This window comes from Anser cygnoides, chromosome Z, assembly GCF_040182565.1.
Source record: "Anser cygnoides isolate HZ-2024a breed goose chromosome Z, Taihu_goose_T2T_genome, whole genome shotgun sequence".
In the NCBI taxonomy this organism is placed as follows: Eukaryota; Metazoa; Chordata; class Aves; order Anseriformes; family Anatidae; genus Anser; species Anser cygnoides.
The window spans coordinates 28,441,832-28,458,545 of NC_089912.1; positions in this window are offsets into that span (position 1 = coordinate 28,441,832).

The following is a 16,714-nucleotide window of genomic DNA, read 5'->3' on the forward strand; positions in this document are numbered from 1 at the left end:
TTTTAAAAATTTGAAAAACAAAGTGAAAAGTGGAGACCTGCTCATGTTAAAGCTCACATCAAACACAAAACTTATTCCAGCAGCATATTCAAGTTTGTTCATTACTTGCCTACAAGAAAGTGCAGCAACTCAGATTTTCCCTAAAGACTGAATCTAAACACTAAAATGAAAAACAGCCTTACTCAGGAGTAGAATAATTACATTTCTAAAACATTTTTCACTTATTTAAGCAAAATCCATTATATTGTGCTGCAGCCTTGACTGAACCAGCGAACTCATATATTCATACACACGTACATACATATGTTTTTAATTCCCATTTGTTATTCATTTTGCCCTAGCAACTTACCTTGCTTTGGACTCTGGGTCCTCAGACCATCTTTCTTTCAAAGCTGGGATAGCACTTAATATGCAACTGTCACTAACATATACAAATAATTAATTATGTAAATAAGTGGCAGGGAAGATTTGAGAGGATTAATATGCACTTCAAATGTCATTTATAAGAGCTGATTAAATATCTAAAAGACTCTGGTTTTGAAACAGTATATATGGCCTATTTTAACTACTAGTTTTACAGGAGTCATCATTTATATCTTGAGATCCAAATATCTTTTTAATACTGCAGTGCTAAATACTAATAATAGGGCAGACAGTATATATCTTCAGATAGCAATATATTTAGACGATTCTTGCACACTTTGTTGGCATGTAACATAGTCCCCTAACCCACTGTATACATCATGTTTGCCAAACCTAGCAACAAAAAAAAGATGAAAAAAAAATCTACAGAGGCAGCAGATGTTCTTAACAGCAGAGACTTTGTACAGGCAAGGCATGCAAAGATGTATACAGCAGTTTTGTCTGCCAGTGCACAGGCTGGGCCATCCCTGACGTAAGTCAAAACAGGACAGGGTTTCTTCCGAACCTGAAGTTGCTTGAGGAAGTGTGGTTGGCCCAGGCTTCTGGAATAACAGAAAGAAATTTAGTCTGAGCTATGGTCTGGCCTCTGTTCTTTTTTTCTCTATATATCTTGCAAAGGAGGTCTGGTCTTCTAAAGGAAGTAGTACACTTAGGTGAGCTGATCTAAGCAGCACAGTTGCCCTGACAGTTGGAGGTACCTGGCATTTAGATTGTAAGCAGTTGTTAATTCATGTAGTAACTCAATTCCAAATTGAGACAATGCATTACTTTACATATGTTGTAGTGCAATGTATTAAAGCATGTGACAGAAAAAATAAACAAATAAATAATAGGATAAATAATCATAGAATAATAGATAAATAGAATATTAAATAATAGAAAAAAAATTTTACTACAGAATAAGAAATGTGGAAGTATGAGAGTATGAGATGCTGAAATGCTGGAAATTTAGGCACATCTTCATGCAGACAAACAGTCATGCTCTCTCTCTGAGTTTCTGACTGTGAGAAAGCTACTCATATAGCCAAGCAATCATACTAACATACAGCTGCCCTTGTGATAATAACTTCACATCAGAAAGCCATGTCCTCACTTTTCTGCTTGGCTTCAATACAGCGCTATTTCATGCCTTCACAGCTCAGATCACACAGCAGACTCTGTAGGAGGTACGTGATACATGTAGTGCATGATGCAGAGCTTCACAACACCATCCTTATTCTTGGTGTTGGGATTTTGGAATCACTATTAACGCTTTCACTCCTATCTCTGGTAATAAGAAACTGAGTTTGACAGCTTGTCTGTGTTGGAAAAACAAAACAAAACAAAAAATACCCCCTTTATTTCTGTCTTCCTCTTCTGGAAATGGCTGAGAAAATCCATTACCATTGAAAGTCCAGATTTATATTTGGCTTTGTTTCCTTCAGAGTAAAAATGTAACAATAACATGTATCCAAGTTAGACTACCTAAGGAGTAGGAGGGGTTCTGCAAAGAGGAAGACAAGTGTATCATCCAAAACCCTTACTTCAGTCTAAGAAGACATATTCTTTCTATCCATCCTTTGCTTACTGACAGGGTTGTTGCTGTCAAACAAAATCAGGTAAGCAAGATCAAGTAAAATCAACTTTTGAATGAGATTTCTTATTTATAGTGTGGTATTTTGCTAGAGCTTTCACAGTTAAATCAGAATGTTGGAAATCAACCTCCTTGGTCTTTGGGATGCCTGATGAAGTCAATAACTGCTATCATCCTGTAAACAAACTGTCCTAAAAAGGAATACATACACAATATTGGTTCTGCAGGTTTTTTTCAATTGCTTTAAATCATTTTTCTCATATTTTAACTCAGATGAACAACACAGATTTAAAACCTGGGTGTACATGTTTAATGATTAAATTAAAAGAAAACATGCAGGAAAACTTTCCACTAAAAATTAATTTTAATCATTCCAAAATAGTTTTTGGTTTAGTTCACAAGTCCACTGAAATAAATAAATTAGAAAAATAAAATAATTAAAATAAAATAAAATAAAATAAAATAAAATAAAATAAAATAAATAAAATAAAATAAAATATGAAGCTTAATATATTTTATTGAAGAATAGAACATTTCATTTTGGCTGTTTAAGTACTCAGAAAATGAAGTCAACTGTTGTGGTTTAACACAGCAGGCACACAGCACTCAAGCTGCACCACACAGCTGCTCAAACTTCCTCCTCCCCCCAGTGGAATTGGGGAATGGGGGAAAGACCAGAAAAAAAAAAAAAAAAGAAGGTAAAAATTCATGGGTTGAGATAAAGATAGTTTAATGGGATAGAAGAGGAAGGTATAATGATAATAATAATAACAACAACAAGAAATAATAACAATAATGGTGCTGCTGATGATAAAAGATTATACAAATCAAGTGATGTACAATGTAATTGTTTACCACCCATTGACCAATTCCCAGACCATCCCCAAGTAGCAACATGTAAATAGTTTTTACAATAAACATTATATCAGGTTGGTCAATGATCTTTACCAGTTTTTCTGGTGGAACTCTTCCTAATAGAACAGACAATACCTGAGTATTTCATACAGTTGAGGACATCTGTTGCATACAGAAACCCATATGAGTCTCTATCACATTAAAAAAAAAAAAAAAAAAAAAAGTTTCAGACCTTTCACTGATGGATTATTACTCAAAGAAAAGTAAAACAAACAAACAAACAAAACGAAATGAAACTATCACTAAGATCTTTGTTTTTATTTAGTCTTTATATTTGAATCTTAATCACCATAGCAGCCTAAATGTATATAACACATTGCAAATGAATGTAGTGCCTTTCGCAGTGTCTAAAAAATTAAAGCCTACCCATTTTGTTTCTTCAGGATTGTTCTCTTCCAGTTTTGTCTAGCATGAAGCTTCATCTTCCCACAGACATTTTTTTGTTATAGAGTAAGTGTTACTAGTCTACCAAGAAAGGAATCTTATTTTACCTAGTGAGGAACTTCATGAAAATAAAGTTTTAAGTTAGGATTGGTTAAAAGGCCTTAGCAACACTTAACTATTAAAAGCAGTACAAGTGCTGGTGTTGTTACATATGATGACAGTGCAGTTAGGCATCAGAAATGTAGATCAACAGCCTATTTATACAAAGCCTGTCTATAGGCTTCAACATCTGGAATCAGATCTCCACCCTAGAGATCCCACACCCCTCTGTTCATGCAGAGCTCTCCTCTGTGGTGAACGTTTACCAGTGAAATTGCATTTATGAGGCTGCAGAATACAATCCAAAGCACTTCTACTTGTGGCTGTGTAATTCATGTCTTAATTATTTCTTTTGCCAGAAATTTTTTAAATCTCATTCTCCAAAGGATCTTGCAACAGCTCAAGACAGACCTGCTAACTTCACTGAAAACAGACACAGGGCAGTGGTGGAGGAATTGTAACAGATCACTAAATAAATGGTATCAAACAAACCGCATCAATGTTTGAGGACTTGCATGGCCAAATGAAATGGTGTAATTCTACCAATGTGAGAAAAAATAAATAAATAAAAAAATAAAGCATTTAAAAATTAACTAGTTGCATGTCTGCTTTATTATGTAACTACCCTCTTTATACGGTTATTGATATGCATTAGATATTCTCCCACACTGAGATCATAAAGTCATTCTAGCTTAGTGTCTTGCTCCTGATTGTATCATTCAGTCTTCAAGATGTGCTGGAGTCTTTTGATGGCAGACAGGTGGAAATTTTCCACTGCTTTTGTTCTCATCTTTCTCTCAAAGAGTTGAAAATTATTTTTAGCCCTGAAACAAGGGATTGAATAGTCTTTTACAGAAATGTGTCAAGTATTACAACTTTGGAATGTCCATTTCCTTCTTACTATGAAAATGGCTTTGAACTAAAATATTTCAGAATGGTTATACGTTTGCAGTCCCTCTGCATGGGCAAATAATGCAACTTACTGCTAGTGCTTCTAGGACCTTATTTAATATTCATCTGCCGCCAGATGAATCTTTTGATAGGAAAAGTCAACCACCTTAAACTTTCTCTTCTAAGTTACTCCTAAGCAAATCTGACGGGCAGAAGGTTCATACAAATGGCAAAATATCCTCATGAACTCTTCTGCTCATTTTGCAGGCATTTAAGTTCATGTAGCTGGAAGGCTGTATTAAGTCTGCTGAGTGTGTCTATATGCATGAATCAGAGACACAGCAAATTCGGAGAACTGAATCTGGATTGAAATTGTTTTTTGAATTACCGAGGGCAATTCAACTGTCACTCATTCTTGCATGCCAAAAGACCCTACTCCACAGTCTGGTAAACTATGAGGGATAATTTATTATGCAGCATGCTTTTAAACATCATGAAAAATAAGCTTCATTAATTGATTCACCTCTACAATATGTTTTTTTTGGCTGCCTGGAACTTGTCTAATATCCTAAGTTCTACTCAAGTCTGTTACATTTATGTGGGGATTCACAACTACAACAAAGAACACTAGACCTTGAAATAAGGAAAATAAAAATAGGCACAGAAGAAGCTGCAGCAATCTGCTGTTGAAAAGTGTAGGTGTGTATCATCTATAATTTATTAGCAGCAGTATCTGGAGAATTGGTTGCATTTGAAACTCTTAGACACATCCGGATTTCAGAGGAGATTATTTTAAGTGTCAGGTGCCAAAGTTATTTTATTTTTAAAAATGGTTACGTATTTTAATAAAGGTTGGGAATGGATTAACATTGCACTGTGCTAGATATTCCTGACACTTTCAGTGACTGAAAGAAAGAATTTCAGAGGATATCAGGAAGGTGCTTGTATCAGACCACCCATTTCTCCTGTGATTTCTTTCTCTAGCAATCCACGTATTCATGACATGCTTAATAATGAATAGAAGTAACTGTTATGAGAGCATTCACTGTTCTTTTGTCTCCATACTCACTAGGGAAAATTGTTCAGAATGAATTAGCCTAATTAGGTATGATTTTATCACATTCAGATTTGGTCACAGAGGAGGTGAAGGGTGTCTCCTTTCAGACTGTTGCTGATGCAGCAAAGACATGCCATAAAGTCCTCTGGTGTCTGTTGTGACTCCTCTCAGCATCCTAGAAAAGCTCCCAGCAGCCCCTGGTGTTCTGCAATGGGATAAGATGCCCAGGTAGAGTGGGCACTGACAGACAAACTCTATACTATGCTACTAGCTTAGAATATTTTATCTCCCATGGGTTAAGCTCCTTTTAGTTTCCTTTAGTCCCTGAAGCTGTGTGGAGTATGGATACAAAAAGTTGCATAAATCCTCTTTATTTCCGTCTGTTCTGGAATCACACACACTTTTTAATGTTTCCCAGTGATACCATGCAAAAGGCGAGCTCTTTTCCTTGCTGTGCAATTCATTTAAGCGGTGTCTTTCTTCCTAATACAAGAACCCTCTACAAACACTTTGCACAGCCTTCTATCCACACATTTCAGTTATTCCTATGAAAGCATCTCCATTTCTTGGTGATTATTAAAAAAATATATATATATTTGCCTGAAAGCTTAAGCAATAGCAATCATATTAAAGATTCCTTTCCTCATTATTTTGAAGATTTGCAATTAAGTGGCGGATTCATTTTAAATTGTTCTAGTTGGTCTTGCAAGAGCTTTGCAGTGAGGAATATTCACAACCTCCATCTATAGCCTTGTCCTGACATAAGGCTTGTAGGATGTGCCACATTCTCCCTCTTCCCATCTGTTTCAACCCCTTGCTCTTCTCAAAAAACAATCCTCCTCCTCAGGCTTTTACTTCTCTCTCTCTCTCTTTTTTTTTTTTTTTTTTTAATATAGTTTGGACTAAATTGGCTTTGGAGAGGAGTAATAATTTTGACATTGTGTCTATTTGTTCTTTTGTATTTTTACCAGTTAGTCTTCCTCCTCCAGCTGCCACAAGAGTAAAACATGTCTTCTGTGTGGGAAATGGAGGTGTAAAGGTATTAAATAACTTTTTCAAGGTCACAAAGAGAGTTCATCCAACCAAATTAAGCTTTTCTGAATACCAGGTACTTACAGAAAAGATCATCCATCTGCTGTAAAAAATAAATGCCTGAGAGTCTGCAGTCCTGAGAAGGTACTTCAGAAAATTAAGTGGGAGAACATGTTTAATGATTGCCCCTCTCATGCTCATTTGAAAATAGATTAATGTGTACAGCTTATGTAGCTTTAAGAAGTAACAAACTTAAATGAAAGCTAACATATCAACTATATAAAAGAGAGGACATTTAAGGGTAGCTCTGTGACCTTCCTTAAGATATAGAGGACTGTACTTATTAAACTAGCTTGGTAAGCTATTTCAGGCTGTGTGTTTGAAATAAGCTTTGTCTTTTGGGGCTGCTCACTACTCAGGAAAGTTTAAGATTTTAGTTCTGTTCTTCTGTGCGTAAAATAGAAATAAATATACTTGCCCTTTGTTGAGAAGCTTTGTAGGATCCTAGGAGGAAAAATACAAGAATTAAAAATTATTAATGAGATAAACAGCATTCGTAATTAAAATCTGAGAAGAAAGCCAAAGTGATACTGGTCAGTTTCTGCATGGTGTTATTCTTTGCTCTATAATGATATGTTTACCTGAGTGAATGAAGGCTTGTTTACCCAAGGGACACTACAGAGTTCTTTTGAAGTCATAACAGTCTGTAAGCTAGGCACATAATTAGGCAGTTTTTAATGATATAAATGATAGGCTATTGTGTATCAAGTAATTATGGTCTTATCATTCCCCTACTACAAGTAAAGCAGGGAAAATAGAGAAATTACTCAGAAATAACCTTCACATGATGCAATATCACCCCGTCAAAGGAAGGGGTTTGAGGCAGCAATGGAAGGAGCTGAGAAATGTGGGCTTCAGACCGTATGCTCAACCTCTTCCTGTAAGAGGCCATGAATACCTTATGGCAGATACTAAATAGTCAGCTCCTTCATACTTCCTCCCAAAACTATGCTCTTCACAACTATTTCCCATGGTAGCAAGTCATTTCTAGTCCTGTACTGCCACAGGGCAGTACTGCATTAATTCCCCTGCTTCCTCTACCCACCTATATTTTTTTCATACTTTGGATCGCTAGCCTCTACCTGCTGCAGAGTTAATGAAAGCAAACAGAAATTGAAGAAGGAATTATCACCACACAAGATACCAGGAATTGTATCTGTGTACCAAGCTGAGAATTCTGTTGAAAATTCAGGACAGGATCTTTACGAAATGATCCCATTTCACAAATTCAGGCTGCATTTTCTCTAAAATTAAATTATCTTTTGTGTCTGTCATTTTGTGTCTATCTGCTGAACTAGTGGCAATTTGTCCAGCTAAACTCAGCTTTAAAACTTTTCACTGAGTTGCCAAGAGTGTTTATTTGATCACAGTAATCCCATCCAATGCATCGTAAATCATCTGATTATGTTTCCCACCATGCCAAGGAGAGTCTGATCTTGTCCTTCTTCCAAGTGTACATCAGATACTGATAATGATTCAGAAGGTACCACAGCACAGCATATGGCTTCTCCTGCCCTCAGCATGAAATGTACAGTTGAGAGGATATTTGGACGTGGCTCATAGCAGATCATGCAGGCTGGGAGTGCTTTCCCAGGAAAAAATTAATAATTTGGTGAAAATTATCTTATTGTTGTTTTAGAATTTGTTCTGCTTGCCTTTTACTTATTGCATGAGATTTTACTCTACTGTTTTGCAGATAGAATCATTACCAAATTTTCCATTGCATGGATTTATAATTCTTGTATGACCTCTGGTGGTGCAATAAAATACTACGCATGTGATCCATGGATAACACAATTTAATGTAAACTGCAATCCACATACACCAATCTGCCTTGATGGATGGATTTCTATTAACCAAAGAGTAATTGTTGCCTGTGAAGCTTTCAGTTAGTAAGGAATCAATCAGTCATACAATGAGTGCATGCATTTGGGGTATCTCTTAATTGCTGGCCAATTTGATTTTCATAAACTAAAGCTTTTATTTATTTATTTATTTATTTTTTCTGATGTGACTTTAAAATTCCACATTCAGCAGTAATATACAGATGCTAGTACTTAAAGCATAGCTTCATTTCTGTCATTGATGATGTTTGGCACTGAAGAAATAAAGTAATTAACAAGCATCTTCTATTTGCTTGCATGTATAAGAGATCTTTGACAGTGTGTTACATGCATGCCATTAATGAATGGATAAAAGAGATTTAGCTATTAGCAAAATTAGTCACTGGATATTATACATCAGTGTAAGTACAGGCTTAAAGAATTTTAAGCAGCACAGGAAAACTGTGAAGACATTGTTATTACATGTAGGTATTTTCTATGATCAACTGTCAAGCGTAAAAATTGTAAAAAAAAAAAAAACAAATCAGGAAAAAATCAGGAAAAAAACAGCATTGTTTTTAAAAATGTGGCTGAATCTTTATGTTTCATCTTGTATATTACTTGTGGCCATGACAACCAAAGATAGAAGCAAGACTGCAATGCCTCTGCAGTCTTACCACAGCAGCAGCCTACTGATGCACTGCATGCAACGTACACAAAGGATGCATGCTATGAAATATCATGACCAGAGATGTTAACTTAGAAAATTATTGGAGCGAAAACTAGAAACAATTTCATTTCTGTCTCTAATGTAGTCCAAATTGTCCAGTCCTTTGACTAAGGTATCTAACACCTTGTAGGATTAGTTTTTATGCCATTTCTGAAGCTAGGAAAAGTTTAAGGATACTGCAATGTCTTCTCTTTTTCTTTCTTTCTTTTCTTTCTTTCTTTTTCTTTCTTTCTTTCTTTTCTTTTCTTTTCTTTTCTTTTCTTTTCTTTTCTTTTCTTTTCTTTTCTTTTCTTTTCTTTTCTTTTCTTTTCTTTTCTTTTCTTTTCTTTTCTTTTCTTTTCTTTTCTTTTCTTTTCTTTTCTTTTCTTTTCTTTTCTTTTCTTTTCTTTTCTTTTTTTTTTTTCTTTTCTTTTCTTTTCTTTTTTCTTTTCTTTTCTTTTTTCTTTTTCTTTCTTTTCTTTCTTTTCTTCTTCTTTCTTCCTTTTTTTCCTTTTTTTTTCTTTTTTTTTTTCTTTCTATTTTTAACAGCAATCTCTCATCACCTGAAATACGTCGTTAAAAAACACTTTCAGAAATGTCTTAGCAGGTAAGTAACACTAGCCTTAACCAAATTGCAAACAAAATTTTGATCTGATTAGACTTTTAAAAATATTCAGTTTATATTCTGGTACCTCTCAACATAATTCAGCAATGTGAAATAGTTTTGACTTCTTCCTCTTTTTCATCTGTGCACCTGCATTTTCTTTCCTATTGTGTTTAATTTAACCTGCGTAAAGTGTTGATTGCTTTCTTACATTAGTTGTTAAACTAAAATTATTTAGTTAAAGGGACTTTTAGAAAGACATGCTGGTTGTACCAGTAATGTACAGTGCTTTACCACTTAAATCTGAGTAAAACTTGAGTATAAGTTCTTCAGAAGATTTCAGATGACCAGATAGTTGGAGAACAAGAAATCTTAAAAATCCAGACTGTCAAGCAGCCAGTCAAACTCAAAATGAAAAATAATAATAATAATAATAAAATTGGGATTTTTGCTCAAACCATCAAAGCATCAAACCATCTGTTGTGTGTATCTAAATAACACCTTTTGAGTATACATTTTTCTCAGATTTAGCCTACAACCATTTTGAAAAATTACTACTTTAGTATTGCAGCAGTATAAAACTAGACTAAGAAAGAGTGGAATCCTCTTAAAGTTTACGTGCACAGTGTAAATAAGAAATATATATATATTCTGTCATGGGTCCTTCAGTTCTCATTAATAATGTGGAACAAATTAACAAAGATATTTTGGGCCTTACAGGGGGGTCTTTCCCAAGGCCAAAAAGAAAAACAAAAATCCCCAGTTTTCTTGCTGAAGAAATCAATATACCTTTGTATGTTAAGGACCCACAATTCAGGAAGGCAAATTTACATTTAACTAACTAAATAAATAAATAAATAAAGCCAATATTATTGGGTAAAATGCCGATGAGAGAAATGTGGGTGTCCTCCATCTTGGTGGACACAGATTAAGGCATGAAGTGGGAGATCGAGAGCCCAAGCAGTTCATCAAAAAGTATGTGAAATGCTCTTAGATTTCAATCATGCACATTCTGAAGCAGTAGAACTAGCTCCTGTTATTGATGGCTGATGGACCTGGATCATGGCTTTAATAAAAGACAGATCAATATAACAGATGTGTGAAAAGCCATAAGGCCTGCAAAAAGAAGATAAATAATTGCCTCTATACATGCTTCGTTAAAGAAAATAAAATGTTTAACATGAGTTTGAAAATCTCTGAAAATTAAGCAGAATTTAAAATGTCAAAATAATTGGATGTACTCAGATGACTGGAGGAAATAACCCTATTGCTTCTTTGGAACAGTAGGTTGTAAATGTATTGCAGTTGAATGTAGCTGAAGATACATATAGTGGATGTTGAAGGAGTATATGGAATCAAAACACAAGCTCCACATAGGACTCCTGGGTAAGGTGCAGAAAGATCAGCCTAATTCACTGTGACAGAGAGAATTCTGTTTGTAACTAGGAAAGCAATGGATATTTTATATTATAAACATCTTGAGAAATACTATATATTTTTTCAGTCTCAGGTCTGAGCCTGTGAACACAGGCAAAATGAAAGAGTTTGTTCCTACAAGAAAAGTTACAGTACCTGACTTCCTATTCATCAGCTTCCAGTTGGACAGTAATAGGAGCAAAATCTCCTATGCATTACAGAGGAACATAAAATATTTACCAAGCATTTTAAGTAAATCTTGCTATTTCTCTTTGATGTTTTTAATTTGCTGGGCTATTATCCTTAAATGGCAACAATTATGTATCCTTCAAAAATATAAAATATTGTAAATCTCTTCCCAGATCTTTCCTCTTCTTTATCAACCATCTTACTCCTGTTACACTTTTTTGAATTGATTTGATCTCTCTATCAAATTTCAGCATGAACCTTTGTGTATCCATCAACTCCTCTTCCCCTACATGCCATGTTTTCAGCTTGGAGCTACCTGCAACCATAATTTCAAGAAGACAGCAGAAACCAGCTGCTGTTGCTGCCCTGACCACCAGCTGCACTACTCCATCATGCAGTAGTCAGTGCCTGGCAGCTTGCAGAACTATTGCAAGGCAAAATGAACAGCCAGGGGTAAGATAAAGGCTGTTCACTGAGACTGAGTTCTTATATATTCTGCTTACATTTCTTCCATTATATTTTTTTCGCTCTACTGATACCACAGTTGTAATGTGTATATATATATATATATATTACAGCAATAATAATAATAATACATATATTACAGCAATAGTCTGTGTATATGAAGCAGAAAGCTTCTTATTTTTTCCTGGTTCAATAATCCTGAACTTCAAAAGTATTGAAGTTACTTGATAATAGTAAAATCCGAAAAAAATGCACAGGCAGCTTAGTCTGGCATAAAGCTTCCTGCAAACCATGGGAGCAACCATAGAATGCTTTGAGTTCTATCGGACCTTAAAGACCACCTAGTTCCAACACCCCTGCTATGGGCAGGGATGCCACACACTAGATCAGGTTGCCAACGGCCTTGTCTGGCCAGCTTCTCTGGGCAACCTGTTCCAGGGCCTCACCACCCACTGAGTGAAGAATTTCCTCCCAACATCTAATCTAAATCTTCCCTCTTTCAGTTTAAAACCATTCTCCCTTCTCCTGTCTCTGTCTGCCCAAAGAAAAAGTTGTTCTCCATCTTTTTTATAAGACCCCTTTAAGTATTGAAAAGCTGCAATGAGGTCTCCATGGAGCCTTTTCTTCTGAAGGCTGAACATCTCCAGCTCTCTCAGCCTTTCTTCATAGCAGAGGTGCTCCAGCCCTCTGATCATCTTCGTGGCCCTCCTCTGGACCTGCTCTAAGAGGTCCCCAGAGGAGCTATGAGGCTTGATTTCTCTCTCACTTACGTTTTTTGTTTGTTTGTTTGTTTGTTTGTTTTGTTATACCACTTATAATTTTATTCAGACTTACCAATTAACAGGATAGATATAAGCCTGTAATGGGAGACATTCTATGGCTTTTAGTTTTGCTCACCACTGTGTAAATGACAGAATCTCTTACCAACTTCATTATGGTCAGGATTGGCTCTTCCCTCCCCTTTCTTGCTGTTAATCCAATATAGAGAATTCAGAAAATAAGTAAATTTCCTGCTTTCATAACTTAAAAAGGGGAACAGGAGTGCATTTTACTTCAAAGAAGCTACCTCATGTATGATATTAAAAAAGGAAGTATCTGAAGACCTCTAAACTTCTTATGGTATGACTTTCAGAATTATTCATACTGCTAAAAAGAGAAAATTTAAAAAGGTAAATCTTCATGCAGAATCCCTGGTAGATGCCTTTTATAGTAAATACAGTTTTCATAGAAGGAAGAAACAATTATTAAATAACCAGGTGCTAACCCTGATGGTCCTATCTAACAGATTTTTAAAAAGCTAGGAAAGTAGAAAACTAAACATGTACTAAAATATATGTTGATTTTATAGGCCTGAACAAATGTTTATATGGAAGAAACTTCAGACCTTACACATTGAATAAAAACTATATGCCACAAACAAACAAACAAACACATAAATAAATAAATATTGAATTCAACATTAATGTATTCAGAAAATTTCAAGAGATCTTCACATTAATTTAAATCTAGCTGGCATAAATCATTGTCTACTATTCTGACTGCAGAATAGTTTATCTGTAGCTGTACATTTTCCATATAAAACCACATGAAATGAATTTTTCCATGTATAAGCAGTACTGAAAGGTAAATGTCTTTTTAAAGACTTGAGTAAAATCCATTCAATATGCATAAATACATACTGTGTATATTTCTCTCCATACCTGTAGATATGTAGAGAGAGATACTTTATTCTTGTATTTTGCTACTTAAAATAGATTACTCAGAATTGGCTGAACTTCAGACTTGACATAGCTGAAAATTGTTCTTCCAGATATGAGTGGGGACAGTACATCTTTATATTTCTGAGGACAAACAAGAAACAGCAGAACTTTTCTTGCTTAGACCTCCCCAGATAGCCCACAATTTAACTTCATTGTAATTTTTCACACTTCCCATCAAAATGATTTTCAGGAAGATTATGAGGTATGTGAAAAAAAAAAAAAAAATGCGTGATTTTAGTTGTTCATACAAGTCATCTTTTCTGGGTTTACATGGCAAGGTATGGTAATGGAGGGTAAGGGGGAACCTACAGGGGTGGTCTATGTGAGAAGAGCCCAAATGTTGGACACAGCTAGTTCTAGCAAGCTCCAAAAGGGACCCTGCACTGAACCAATGAGTGATGCTGTTGGTGTCTTTGTGATAACGTATTTAGGAAAGGGTAAAAAAATGCTGCACAGCAGCAGTGAGAGAGAGGAGTGGAGGAAAAAAAGTGTGAGAAACAGCCACACAGACATCAAGGAAGTGCTCCAGGTGTCAGAGAAGTTCCCCTGCAGCCTGTGGAGAGGCCCCTGGTGGAGCAGGCTGTCCCCCTGCAGCCCAGGGGTCCCACATGGAGCAGATCTCCACGCTGCAGCCCCCCTGTGGAGGAGCCCCCGGTGGAGCAGGTGGATGTGGCCTGGAGGAGGCTGCGGCCCATGGAGAGCCCCCGCAGGAGCAGGCCCCGGGCCGGAGCTGCAGCCCGTGGTGAGGAGCCCACACACAGGCACCGTCAGTGAAGGACAGCACCCCATGAGAGGGACCTCACAAAGACACAGGTGAAGAGAGTGAGGAGAAAGGAGCAGCAGAGACAAAAAGTGTTGTGGACTGATCACAGTCACCATTCCTCATCCCCCCTAAGCCACCCTGGGGAAGGAGGTAGGGGAGTCAGTAGTGAATTTGATCCTGGTAAGGAGGGGAGGAGGAGAAAAGGTGTTTTTAGTTTTATTTTAGTTTCTCACCATCCCACTGTATCTTAAATTGGTAATAAATTAATTTTCCCCAAGTTTTGCCCATTACAGTAACTGGTGAGTGAGACCCCTGTCCTTATCCTCACCCATGAGATTTTCCATCATATTTTCTACTCCCATCCTTCTGAGAAGGGTTGCTGAGAGAGCAGCTGGGTGGGTGTCTGGCAGCCAGCCAAGGTCAAACCACCACACTATCAAAATAAACCTTACTTTGCTGTTTCTCTATACCTCAGTTATCTGCCAGCAGAATACTACAGAATGATTTAACAAGGAAAATAAAAGGAGGAATGATTCTGGCACTCAGGAGAAGATAGAGAGATAAGCATAAAGAAAGCTTTAAATTAAATTGGAAAGTTTGCTCAGATTTTAGAGGCAGCTCTCATTTGGATTAATCCCATGTGGATGTGGATGTGCACATATCCACTGCATCATTCTTTCTGGTGAATGTATAGTTTTCTTTCTGATGACTTTAAAAAAAAAAAAGTGTATGTATACATACTGTATGGATAGGATAGTGCAGGTGCAAGAATAAAGAGTTCAAATAATTCATCAATAAAGATTGTCATTAAAGGAAAGATAAGATCCATATAAACAGTAGCAAGTATGTTTTATTGCTCTGCTAAGTACTCTGTTGTAGAGGAAAATGTGTTATACCAGTATCCTTTAAACACATACAATTAGAACAAAAAGGAGCACAAACTACAAGTACTGAAATGAAGGTATTTTAAGAAATTGACTAGTTTCTACTCACTTCCTAAGGTACAAATCAAAAGTATAATGTCTCTAAAAACAGTATTTTTTAATATCAATAAGCAAAACATACACTGGAAAAATAACAGCTTTAAAAATTGCATAACCCTTGCTAATTTGTGTTTGCATGAATGTAAGTGCCATTACTTGTGTTATATCATAGCAGGTTTTAAACCAAATACATTCCACAGTAAAATGTAAGCAGAGTTCTGAATTCATTGGAGCATGGTCCAAAGAAATTAAAAGGATCTCCAAAGTTTCCCCAGTAGAAAGAATCTGCAAAATGAGTTCACTAAGCTGAGTCGTAAGCGTCTTGTTATATTACAGTAGATATACACTGTATTCAGAATTTTAACAAAAAACAACTGCCTGTTAAATTATGAAGAGATAAAACAATCTGCTTCAGAAATGAGGTTCTCTCTCTGACAAGCTGTATGAACAATTACTCTGTTTTTGTGTCAAGATGTTAGTGTTTTATATAAAATTGCCTGAATTAACATCAGAGTTTACTGAGAATTTATAATTAAAGTTGTTTTGAAGATAATGTCATCTTTCTAAAGTTTGTGTAGTATCAATTTCTACTAGATATACTGATTTTTCTACCATGTCAGTGAAAGCAGCCATATAAAATAATGGTTGAAAAGGTAGGATTGTTTTTCATGGTTGAAAAGATAGTTAAATTGTTCTTTCAACTATTTTTTCTTTGAAAATAAGTGATGGTTTCTCTCAGTTTTTGGCTAATGATTTGTGTGAATCTTCTGTTCACAAAAGTGACAGATTTATAGATCTCACAGGCAAAATTTAGCCAGGCAGTTACTATGCAAATTTCCCCAATTTTGCCTGTCATTGTGCTTTAATCTTTACTTCATCTGCTTTATCTGCCAATTTCTATATAGGAAAAGAAATCACACAAATCCTGCAAGGAAGAGTGGAACCACAGCCTCACACAAATCTTTCAAGTTCAGCACATCCTCTCCCTCATCTTGATCATCCATATGTTATATGATGAAAGAATCAGTCTTTCTCCCAGTCAGTTTCTCAACTTCCTCCACTTGTCCAAAGAAGTGGTATTATTATTTATAACATCACAGCACCTAGAGATCTCAAGTAAGTTGAGAAGTCAGGGTGCAATTAGTCTTGGTACAAGTAGATTAATAGCACTGATTCAGATGTTTTGCTCTTTGGAAGAGGATCACCTGAACTCCCGCTCTATCAAGAAACACTTTTGTTGCCTTCACCTACACAGGCATCTATGTTCAGATGTTCACATGAAGAAACAGTTTTGGATTGCTTCTGTTGCATAGACTATCCATGCATATACATGTTTTTCTAGTCATTTAAACCATGGCCCAAACTGACCATAATTCAACTCCTGCTTACTGACAATTGCAAAAAGCTCTTGTTCTTCACTAAACCATTAGCATTTGTAACAACAGAACCCACCAGCTGGGCCTCTTTTGAATAGGGCCTCTCTCAAGGTCATAGCAACTTATAAAATGCACTCAATCATGCGCACCTGGATTGATCAGCAACAGGATGAGCAGTAACATTAGAAAAAG